This window comes from Atta colombica, unplaced genomic scaffold (assembly GCF_001594045.1).
Source record: "Atta colombica isolate Treedump-2 unplaced genomic scaffold, Acol1.0 scaffold125, whole genome shotgun sequence".
Classification (NCBI taxonomy): domain Eukaryota; kingdom Metazoa; phylum Arthropoda; class Insecta; order Hymenoptera; family Formicidae; genus Atta; species Atta colombica.
The window spans coordinates 696,818-709,585 of record NW_017259212.1 but is presented as its reverse complement, the minus strand read 5'-3'; the positions used below and the strand labels follow the sequence as shown (position 1 = coordinate 709,585).

General features: G+C 34.4%; 1 long non-coding RNA gene across 2 annotated transcripts in view; it reads left to right on the top strand.

The window, feature by feature from the left end:
- Positions 1 to 480: 480 nt before the first annotated feature.
- The window catches only part of LOC108694835, a 13,867-nt gene continuing 1,579 nt past the window's right edge, over positions 481 to 12,768 (top strand). The window contains exons 1-3 of one of the 2 annotated variants that reach the window (XR_001932098.1): positions 481 to 797; positions 7,481 to 7,571; positions 12,141 to 12,428. This is a non-coding gene — a long non-coding RNA (uncharacterized LOC108694835). The remainder of the gene's footprint in view (positions 798 to 7,480; positions 7,572 to 12,140; positions 12,429 to 12,768) is intronic. The other variant, XR_001932099.1, reaches the window with a different exon arrangement.

The following is a 12,768-nucleotide window of genomic DNA, read 5'->3' as shown; positions in this document are numbered from 1 at the left end:
GCATGTGCGTTGAAAGTCGCGGGAGGAAAAGCGGTAGGAGAAGACGAAGGAGAGAGAGAGAAAGAGAAAGAAAACGGCGTTTCTAGGGTAATTTTAGATTGGTAAGATAGCGCCTGCGATTCGTAAAAGAGAAAAAGACGGATAACCGGCTGGCGTGAAGAAGAAGAAAGATGAACGAGACCAAGAAGCGAGAGAGAGAGAGAGAGAGAGAGAGAAAAGATCTCGAGGTGGGAGAGCAGCATCGCCGGAAAATAGCGGGAGAGAGAAAAAGAGAAAATTGAGACGGGTCACGGAGCGTTTACGAAAGCGAGAATGAGGGATAAAGAGGGGAAGGGAAAAACGTGAGAAAGAGAGTGAGAGTGAAGGAAACTGTGAACAAATGAGAGTGAGAAAGAGAGAATGGAGAAGGAAAAGAGGCGGAGGGCTGAGGATATGAAAGAGAGAAAGACGGAGAGAAGTTGAGAAGGAGGTAGACTTCGGGTGCGAACAGTCTACTCTAACGCAGTAATGCCGACCAGCTCCAACCGGGTGCCGCCAAATCGAACCCTGGTTCGAATTCCGCACGGCCGTGGCTGCGGAAAGAAACAAAAGAAAGTGGAGGAAGAGGAAGAGGAGGAGGAGGAAGAGGAGGAGGAGGAAGAAGAGGAAGAGGAGGAGGAAGAGGACAGGATGAAGAGAAGAGGATAACGATAACGAAGACAACGGCAACGAGGAAGATAACGACGACGGCGACGAACACGACGTGGAAGGTGAATAAAAAGAAGTCACGAAGGTGGAAGAGAAAGAAGAAGAAAAAGGTATGTGCCAAAGAAACTTCCTGTCTTTCTTTTCGGGTACGGGTGCGGTGTAAAGAAAAGCGAGGGTCAAACTTGATTTGACATGACATAGCGAAGCTTAGGGAGAAAAAGGGTGGAACGAGAGAAGATAGGAGAGAAGCTTTTACGTACGAAAAGGGAAGAAGTCAATGATGACAGCAAGATGGGCTGACGTCTCGGTCCTCTGGTTGAAAAAGTGTCTAAATGTGCCCTTACTAATCTGACGGTTACTGAGAAAGTAATATTATGGTTATTGGTGTATCTTTGTGATTTTTATGATCTCTGTTTACTTAAGTCTAATAATGTGATGACACATATTAGATTGTTAACATTTAGTTTCGTCGCTTTATTTTTAATATAAGACTTCTTTCTAAAAGTAGGACAAACGAAAGAGAAAAATTTATTAAATTGAATCAATATCGGTTAACTGACCTTAATGTGATTAATGCAACAATCAACGATTATATTGGCTAAATTCTTCGATTATTGAAATCATTATCATGATAATTTGTATGTATTTATGATGAATGAACAAACAAGGGCTCATTAATGAAACCAGATAAATTATATGGCGCGAGATTTTCATCCTAAAATATTTTAATCAAGAAAGGCGGGTTCACAATGAAGTTGTCCAGTCATCTATTTTTCCTCGTGGATATTTCTCACATGTCCGGCACATTCCTTGCAAAAAATCAGCATAGAAAAAGTGGAAGTCGAGAAATGTGAAGTTCGAAGAAATTGGAAAAGCGACGGTCTCCCGAACACACCAAGAATGCTCGCTGAAGAATGTTACCACTGCATCGTCTTCTGCAGTTTTCACGACGTCGTCGCGGTTTTACGATGTTCTATTAGAATCGAAAGGCGCGTTTTACTCGTCTGCGAGTGTAAGAAGAAGACGGACGAGGCGAAGCAATAAAGCGGACAGAACCAAGAAAACTCGAGGTTATCTCGGCGTAAAGAGAAAGAAAAATAACCGATCTCCGATCTCTCGTTCTGTTCCGGAAACGTGCCCGAAGATACCCGCGGACATAAAGAATTTCTACAGCAGAAATGAAAGAGAAAGAGAAAATAACGACAAGAACAAGAGATGAAATCACGTTACAGACTGATTCTGAAAAATTGAAAATGTCTGTGCTAGTTATATGATGTCCTAAAAGATATTGTAGCTGGTAACTTTACGGTTTTCTTTGGTAGAAAATTACAACCGCAAAAGCACTATTTCACAACTTCATTAAAAACATCACGAGCATTTTAAACTATATCAATTCAAAAGAGGATCTTAATTGCGTATAAAAACTAAAAGAAAACTATAAATACCGTAAGTTTCGATGAAAAAAATTAAAAAGTTAACAAATTCATTATTTACTACTTTCTTTAAAAAAAAACAAATTTTCAATTAAAAAAATTAAAAATTACTTTATTATTTTTTTAAAAAACAATTTTTTTCTGACATATACATCCCATCAATCGTTTAAAGATTGTCAGAAGCACTCGCTAAAACTTTTCGCCGTTTTCTCTCGCCGCTATATATATCAGATGTTTACATTGCCGGCGCAATGGAAGCTTTGGTTGGGAGTGCGGACGCGGTTTTTCTTTTGTTCTGTTCGGGATTACCATCTGCCTATCGCGAACGCAGTTTATTCGGGAATTGTCGCTGGGGAATAATTTTCTCCCTTGCAATAATCCTTTAAATAACGTAGCAGAATAATGCATCATGAAAACAAATATTACAATCTCGTAATATTACCACGCTTATCATTTATATTACCACTCTCTTAATTTATGAAAATCAAATTTTCTCCTTTAGCATATTATTTTCTATATATTTTCACATTCAAGTCAATGTTCGCTCTCATTCTTGTTGTTGTTTTTGAAAGTGAAGTTCAAAGCGTAGAATCTAAATGCGCGGGAGGAAACACGAGGAGTGTATATTGCAAACCGTGTGTGAATACGAACATGGAATAAAGATAGGTACCGTAAAGGAAAGGATTCGCGAACCGCGTCAAATTGCGCGTGCATTTATCAACTGCCGTCCTGCGTGGAGGTGGACATTGAGACATTTGCTCGAGAAAACCGGAACAGTAACAGCACGTCTCCCATAAAAATACCTCTTCACCGTTAGCTGCCTCGCTGCCTTTTATTGCCGACCCTTTTATTGCGCTATACGCTGCAGCAACTGAGTTGAGTACAATTAGAATCTTTTTTACTCCTCTTCACAAAATCGAGTTTCGCCATAATGTGGCCGACGTTCGTTTTGTGCTTCACTTAATCCTTTCATTTTTCTTTCCGTTAGTCTTTGATTGCAGAATGAAGATTGCAGAACAATCGCACCTAGCGGTAGAAATGTAGACGATATTCTGAAACGCAAAAAAGCGAATCTTCGCAACGATGATAAAACGACTTTTCGATACTCCTTTTTATTAATACTTACGTTTTCAAAAATAATAAATTAACAATTTGAAAATTTTCTATCTTATATTTATACAGAAATCATGTGTGCGGTGTTTCACTCATATATTTTTATGTAATGATAAAAATTAAATTTAAATAAATTTTAATTTTAAACAAGATTAAAAAATTAAATTTAAAATTGTATTGTGCTTAAAAAATATAGGAAAGAAACATTTTCAAATATAAAAATAATTCTGAATCACTCTATAATATATAGATGTCGATAAAGAAGTTTTTAAATGACTTGAATCTGAAAAGAGAATGTTTTTCTACGAAAAGCTGTTGCCATTATAAGTCAGACAACTGATGTAGACATTTAAGTAGTCACGCTCGAGATTTCTCGGACGAGAAATAAATGACGACAAGCTAAGATACAACGTTTCATGTTATGTACGACGGAGACAATGTCGTAACGATAAAATCTCCTTATGATCGTCGTCCGAGCGTCACAGAGGATTCGTAGGAACCGACATTCGTAAATCCGCACTTCGTAAACCGTTTCTGAAGCTGCTATGCGCAACCGCAAACAATAAATGCGACAGTAAATGCAAGAATACGACAAGAAAATTTATTTTGCGACACGTAAAAGCAGCGCGTGCAGCGTGTGCAGCATAAAAACGTGATGCTTCCTTGAAAACTTAGTCGAACGATCGTGAATAGAACTCTTTCGAAAGATACACTAAACTTGAAAAGTTTTAAATCGCTAAAGAAAATCTTTGCTCCACAAAACTTCAATAACTGCGATATTATATTATAGAACATAACAATATCGTACATCAATTTCCCAAGTTTTAACTTTCATAATAAACTTTTAAATCAATTTAAAATAGACTTTTTTTACATTGATATTTTAAGATAGCTTCGCGATGATTGAATTACAATCGCCTGAGAATAAATGGCTTAAATTAAAGCTATATTGTCACTGAAATTTATATTTTACTTCTTTCGAAAATTCAATTCGTGACTCAATTGCTAAGATATGGTATGTTCAATACAGAATATTAAATCTACGAACTCTTTTCTTGCCTTGTGAAGATGATGAATCTGAATTTTTTGAAGTATCTGTTCCCAGTGGTTCGACCGATTGGTTGACTACGAGGTGTTTACATACTGCGCTGTCAGACTACGTTCATATGGGATGCCCTGAGTTATTTCTGTCGCAAAGAATAACGGGCCTACACGAAATTCCAAATTGCCGTTAAAGCACCACGTGGGAACCCTCTCTCTCTCTCTCTCTCTCTCTCTCTCTCTCTCTCTCTCTCTCTCTCTCCGGCGATCAAATTTTCATCGCTGCAATTTCATGGCGATCCGAAGCGATCGTTCGTTCTGAACACAAAAATGCGGCGTAAAAGCTTTTTTCCTTCACGCCAACCAATCTGTCGGCCGTCGACCGTAATAACGAGCGGAAAAATTAATCGTCAACGGTAGCCTTACGAACCAACTGATGATTCATTTCTAACTCAGCGATCGTGCGTTTTTCTTGGAGTCTTTCCCCGTTCCATCAGGCCGTTGACAGGTCGGACATACTCGAAAAATCAGTCGGGGCAAGTCGCATAGAGCAGCGAAGGCTGTCTGATGCTGGCTGTTTCACAAGCGGCTTATTTTTGCACATTTTTGCTTACGTCGCGACCGTGAGAAGTAATTAAAAATGAATTAAACTTAATAGAAATGTTTGACCCGGATTATAAACGATTTTCTAACAGAAGAAAAATATAAAAGATTGAGTGATTACTTTGCGATGAGAAATTGGTACTGTGTTGTGATATATTTACTACTTCAGTATTTACTATTATCGTAGAAGACAAATGATTAAAATTAATTATAAATATCAAATATTTTCAAGCAAGATAAATTAAGAAGATATCTTCGAAATAAAAAAGAAATATAAATGGACAAGAAAAAATATTTGACAGGTATTGTATCTGAAACAAAGAACTCAATGTTGACAAAAGTGATGAATAATGATTTTTATATTAAAAGAAAGTCGACGTAATTCTTGAAAAAATCTGTCAAATATTTTACAACGAGTTCTGAATGATGTCAAATCTGTGATACTACCGTAAATACGTAAAAGGTATTCAGTGTATGTCGGAGAGAGCATGTCGTACGCGGTCGTCACATCGAAATGATTCATGAGCCGCCGCGAAGACGTACGATCCAAGAGGGATCCACGGCTGTATCCTCGCGCCAGCGGAGGTAACCCGCTTTCAAGGGCAAAACGATAGCATCGCAACCCAAGTTTAAATTGGAGGGTCGGCCGCTTAAGATTCAGTTCTATAAACTTGAAAGTTTAGTTCTACTTCCAAGATGGAAGGCAAATCGAGGGAGGCCGAACGCAAGAAAGGAAGGGTGGGTCATGAGAGGAAGGAACAGCGAACTTCCGAAGACGAGGCTTACGAAAGCTTGACGCTGCAATTAGGCAAGCATTTTCGATTGAATTCAATTAGCCGCCTCCGTGGCCTCGTTGCGAATCCGGATTGCTTCGGCAGAGTGACTTCTGCGTGCGCGGCGAAACTTGGCTTGTATTGTATTCCCAACGTTTCCTAAAATATACGGGAATTGCAAATGGAGACCATCTCGTTAGCATTCCTCGTGAGGCATCTAAGTACATCTCCGCTTCATTTTATTATTATTAGACATTCCTGCCCAAAGAGGGTAATCTGATCGTGTCCCATGTGAGTTCTTCTATTATTGCACGCGTTTTATATTCATTTCTTAATATCCTTAATATTCTGCGGTGAAAAGCAAGACATCTGCATAATTTATGTATGGGTAACTTGTTGCAGAATCATTAATTCCATTATAGAGGCTAGCTGAAAAAATGTTTTACTTAGAAAAAAAGTTTAGTCTTAAATAATATGAGAGTAAGAGTTCATAAATGAATCACAATTAGTTTTCAGAAGACAATTTTGAAATAAATTTTTTCGTAATTGTAAAAAAAAAATAAAAACATTTTTTTTTAATAATTACTAATTTAAATATTTTGTTCACATTTTATGTAAGCTTTATCTTTTTTCTTTATGTCGTTCATTACATAGATTTCAAATAATTATATTATAGCTTTGTTTTTTCCTGAGCTGAATATAGAGACAAGATATGTTATTGGAAGCAAACATGGATACTCATCTAAAACTTGATTCCCATTTTTAGCCAGGAGCGAAATATCGATGGAACATGTCGCATTATGAATAAATGAAGCGTATACGAAGCATCTCGCTTAATTGGACACGACTCGTTTTGAATGAAAAGCCCGAGAATGGCGCGCGGCACCCACGTCGGGACCATCCTCTTCGTTACGTCCGACATGTTTTTCATTGATGACGGATATATCGGGGTCTCGGATGTTCGCCCTCGAGCAGAATTTTGTAGTGAAAAGAAAAAAAATACCAACGGAACTTGATGAATAATAATTAAAATTATGTTGAATCGAACGCCGGGGAACGATCCAGTTAACGATCACAATAGGAAAATTAAATCTTCATGTCGCATCTGTGCGAGTAACTTGCATCCGGTGCATACTATCCGCGAACGCATGTAAATCATTCGCAACGTGCATTCGAAACCACAGTGTACACGCATTTCCTCGCGGCACTTACGCATTGCGAGACGCGCCGCAACGAGAAGCCGCGACGATGCACGTGTTAACGTCACGCCGGTAAATGCGTCGGCGACACGTGTCGTGCATGTAATCCATGGGCCCGTCGTTGCTTCGACTGTATGTCATGAACACCATTGACATGTTCTACAGAGTATTCTCGAGTTAATCGCTATCTCCTTGAACAGTATGCTCTTAACTGATATCTTTGTTTAAGTTAAACTTATTAGAGTTAGAATAATATTTAATAAGTTCATCAATTAATCGTATATCTTTATCAGTGTTACAAATATAATAACACTACTTTTGCGTAATTAATCTTTAAATTACATTTCAGTTAAAATTATTATTAAATAACAAATAAAATATTAATTTCAATTTTTTTGAAAATGTGGAGTTAATTTGAATAATTTTGATATTCACAAAGACAATAATTTAAATTTTCATAATTAAATATCGTTAGTTACGTTGTATGTACAGTAAATTTTTCATTTATGTTATAATAGTTATTTCGTTAACTATTTCTAATTTTAGATATCAAATAAATATTTGTTTCAACATTAAAAAATTTATAAACAAATTCATCATATCAAATTCTGATATCTTAATTTTCTTCTAGGAAATAACAGTGCACGCTCACACATGCCCATTACGGAGGACAAACAAAACGGAGGTTTTAGCTCCATTTCAAACAGTACGACGATGTAAATGTAAGTGAGGAGATTCCCTTTAACATGAAAAGACATCGACAGCACAAATCATTCTGCGAACAGCAACCCATCATCGCTTCGCTTAATAATAACACGCCCCGTCATCCATTCCATCCCAACGCGGCCGATCATTCGAATCGAGGTTTTGAATTGCGAGAGATCTGACTCGTGTCGACCTTCGAGCGAAACGCCGCGTTACGCCGAAAGTAACCCGTCCGGAAATTGTTAAAATTGTGCACACGCCGGCTGGCCGATAACGTCCCGATCTCGCACTTCACGGTGCAAATTCGATTTTCGCACGAGGCATCACGGCCGCTACATCGTTTACGTTTCACGCCACACAGATACGCTAGCAAGAGAAGGCCGGACCGGCCTTTACACGCAACATCACCATTGCGTGAGTTGAATACAAAAATCCTGTGTTAGGTAATGCATAACAAAATATTTTCAAAACATATATGACGAATATATGTATTTATTTATATTTTAATTAATTTCCTTAATTTAGAAAGCTTTGTTTTTTTTTAAAGAAATAAATAAACAGTAAAAAAAACTTCCTTTCTACTTCATGTAAAAAGAAATAGCACAATCAAGATATATAAAATTAAATTACAGTACAGCAGCGTACAGCTACACTAAAAAGAAGTATCTGATAATAGCTCTCAAATGTTGAAATAATTTCAATCACATGTTCAATTAATATAAAATAATGTTATCTTTCTATATAAATATTTAGTAGTTATTACCAAATAGTTAGTTATATTATTATATTTGATAGTACTTATTAATATTTAAAAAATAAAATTAGTTTTATTTATATTAACCAAGCATTTAAATGAATTTGTTTACTCAACATTTAAAAAGCTACCAGACTTTTTTTTTCAATGTATATTCCGCATATTAAAATTGTAATTTAACTATCTAGCTTATATATGAAAATCGCGGTTGTGATTATCTGGTATTTAAACTATCAGATTACATGTCGAGATCCATGTCTGGTTTACATTGAGGATTATATTGATATGCGCATAATACGTAGCAGCTAAACGCGTATCCGTCGACCGGAAATCGTTAAAATTACACGGCCACCAGGTGGCCAATAGGTAAAATAGAGCACTTCTGAAAAAAGCACACTTTATGAGTAAGATCTATTCTGATCGCAAATAAAGATGAGAGAAATTGTTCGAACAATAAAATAATAATATGAATATTACATTCAGCTTGTATCTCTGTTTTCACTAATATTTTTTCACTAATATATATTTAATACAATATAATATTTACAATATATAATACTAAACTCAAATATAAATATCAGGTAATAAAATATCAAAAATATTTTATTAAAATATTATGAATTGCCACAGCTTTTTTTTTTCATTAAACTTCAACATTCAAATCCTATTTTCAAGCAATAGATTAAAAAGATAGTTGCATAATTAAGATATATTTGACATTTGTTCTTCTACAAAAACATTAAGAGGATAGCATTCCCGAAGAGATGACATTAAAGTACTTAAGACGAATATATATTTCGTCTTAACACCGTGCGAAGTGCGAGCGTGGCAACAGAGAGGATGGGAGAAAGATGTCCTCATTAATCCTTCCGGCTTTATCCGGTCGCGCTGGCACGTATCTTAAAGGTCCTCGCACAGGAGTTGTGATAAATGTCATGCAAATGCGCGCCTCTTAACGAGCCCTAAGTTTTTGCCCGGCAGCATGAAAACTTTCATACTGTTAAAGTTCATGTTCACAAAGAAGATACATCGCCCCCGCTATTCTGTCTCGTCGTCATGCTTAAAAGAGCGTAATTGTTGCACGGCGTAACTTCTGGGCTCTCCTACATCATCGGTGTTTCGTATCAAAGACTTCTCGTGTCCTATCTTGTTAAATTGTGAATCCGCAAACAACATACGTCAATAGAACGTTTCACACATAAGCATTTTATTTTGCAAAAGCTACGTCGGTGATTTGCACGCGACGCATTTGTTTATAAATAGCTATCATATTTGTTTATAAATAGTATCATCTGACGCTATGCCCCCTGAAAAATTCATTAATCACCCGTACAAGTAAAATTAGTGATAAATAAAATAAGTTTAATTAAGCAGAACTGATGGCGGACAATGAAATTAACTCTGAATAAATTTAGTCTGACTAAATTTTCAATAGATTACCCAAAATCAATTCAATTCTGTCAAATGAATAACAATAATAATTTATCAATAAGAATGGATAATTATAATAGCATATAAAATTTGTAATCCTTTCTTTAATTCATTAAAATATTGAGACAAATCTCAAAATAATTTGTATTAAAACTAAATTATCGATGTTTCAAATTGTTATAAAAGTACAAATATGAGATCAATCATTTTCGAGGAATTTTAAATAAAAACTACAGAAATAAAATTTTCTTTATATAGAATCCTAGATATATAATTCGTTTCGCAAGTAATTTCCGTCGAATACAACGTTAATTTTCGTATTAGACATGAGCCATGAATCATGCTCATCTGCTATTTGGAATGTGTTCAAATCGGATATATGCTCTAAGCATACATCAATAGCGCCTTATCTCTCTGTTTTTACTTCTCTGATTTCGCGAACTTCGTGTATTTATACGTTTTCACATAATTTTTACCTTTTCAATATATCATGAACGAAAGAAAAGTTTCGTCTTTGTCATTTTATCTTTTTATCATTTTCTTTTGACGTTAATTAAAGGATCAACTTCGTTAAGAAAGTCCGCAGACGTATGACGAAGTGTAAAGTTTTTCGCTCTTTTTCTAATTATCGCGTGAGGTAGCCCAGAGATAATTACAAGTTCCTAATGCAAACACGAGAAGATCGTTATTTATACAGTAATGAAGAGCAAAAAGCTAACTAAATGAAAAAAGGATCAAATAAAAAAAAAATACGAGGCTAGATACCTAATATTTCTATGTAAATTTTAAAGCTTTTAGTTATAAAAAATCTACGAACGCGATTACTGTCGGACTTGAAATACAATCACGACAACTGAAGGTAAAATGATATCACAAATTAAACTGATCGATTTGCTATATATTAGTATCTAAAAACACTATAAAAAAAACTTACTGAAAAAATATTATCTTAACCAAGATTTAAACCAGGAATCTTCTGACCTATTCAAGGCGAATGTTTTTTCCAATTTGATTTAATTGAGAAAAGTTTTTAAAAATTTATCAAGAAAATCTTAAATTCATCTATTTTATCATTCAAAAAGCGATATATTTCCAACAGGAAATCTTTTTGTTGATTACACAAAATTATAAATCCTTTTTCAGAATCCAAATATAAATATATAATAACGCGCACATGAAGCCAAACGATTTGATATAAAAAAAGAAAAAACTTAGAAAATTACAATTTTTTTATTAACTTCTGGCTCGTAACAACGTTCGCTTTACATAAAAAGTTTTATACTTTGTATGTATAAAATAAGTTTACTTAATTCCGTGTAGGGATCACAAGAAAGAACAATAGTATGTGCTGAAATGAGTCTAAAAGCTTTAGTATAGAAAGAAAAACGCAGAAAATTTCGTATGTATGTATGTATGCAATATTGATATAGTAATATGTAGTAATATATCAATGTTTCGTAAGTATGTAAATTGATAAAACGGTGATTTCATTGATATCTGAACTTTATTTTATTTTAGAATCTTCTTAAGAGCAAGAACACATAACAGACAAAACATTGCCAATTCTTGTGTCATTTATGAAAAGCAATTAAAATTGTATCATATGCCATTACATTGCCAAGATTTTCTATAAATAACACAACAGTCCTCCGACACGTTGTCTATAGTTCTTGCTCTATATCAAATGAGATGTCACGCTCCGCGTAAAAATAGAATGAACTCTTATTGAGCTTTCAAAGACCTAAATTCAATCCTAAAGTCCTATAATATTTTCTCTTGAGTTTTTCGTAATTTTTTAATAGTTTGCAAATCTTTCGAAATTTATCTGATACTGATATTCTGCGTAAAGCACAATTATAATTTCTATACACAGCTGTGTTTAAGAATAAAAAATATAAATTATAATTTCAAAAATATATATATATAGGCTTCGGGATTGAATCTGGGATTTGTGACGCGAAGGAATCAAATATGTGTCTATCGTTTTTACGTGGAGCCAACTCTTTTGATTGAATTAAAGAGAAAAACTTTTCTTTTTTTTTTCTTATCGCCATATCTCATATTTTATATTTTTAATATATTCGCGATATTTCGATCTACATGACAATTTCTATTTTCATTTTTATACAACTTTAAATATTAAAACTTTAAATAATAAATTTAGGATAGTACTTTTATATTTCTCGCTATAAAATATACATTTTATATTTCAACATATTGTTATAGCTTTTAATTTATTTATTTTAATTTTAATTCTTCTTTTTATAAAATTGTTTAATTTTATTCTTAATTTCAACAGTAAAACTTTCTACATATTCAAGTCCATTTTTCTTAAAATATGATAAACTTCTATTTCTTCCTACTTTTCTTTCCTTCTTGCTTTCTCTTTGTATCTTTTCAGAATAAGGCAACAACAGAATCGAGGACACACTTGCTTTACTACATCATCCTTTTTGATGCCATTCTTTAGACTTTGAATGTCGTAAGAAGAGCGAGCAAGAATGAAAGAGAAACAAGGGAAACGCTGAGAGCAACATCGCGAAAAAAAGTGTCTTTCAAAGCGGATACTCGCTCTCTCCTACACATAAGAGCAGAATGTTTTGTCATTCCGCGCATTTACTCGAACACGCGTATCGGATATGCGTTCTACGATACAAGAAGCAATTCTCTAAGCGAAGCTGTCGAGAAGGTTTTAAACGTACAATATCCCTCACTCAAGTATCCTTCATGATTTCTTTCTCCAAAATCTCAGTAAATAAAATCTTTATTCACGATAGTTTCTTCACAATAATATCAATCCATTTCTATATTTGGATAAAATGGATTTTCATTCATTTTATATAAAAGCAATATTCTATTTTTACAGCCAGTAAAGCAGATTGATAAAAACCAAATTGTAAGATTTGAAAACAATGAGATATAATTATTTTAAATACATTTTCATTGAACAAATCTAATCTAATTCTAAGCAATGAGATTTTTTTCTTCACTATTTCCTAAAGTATTCTCTTTGGTATTTCAAAATATTA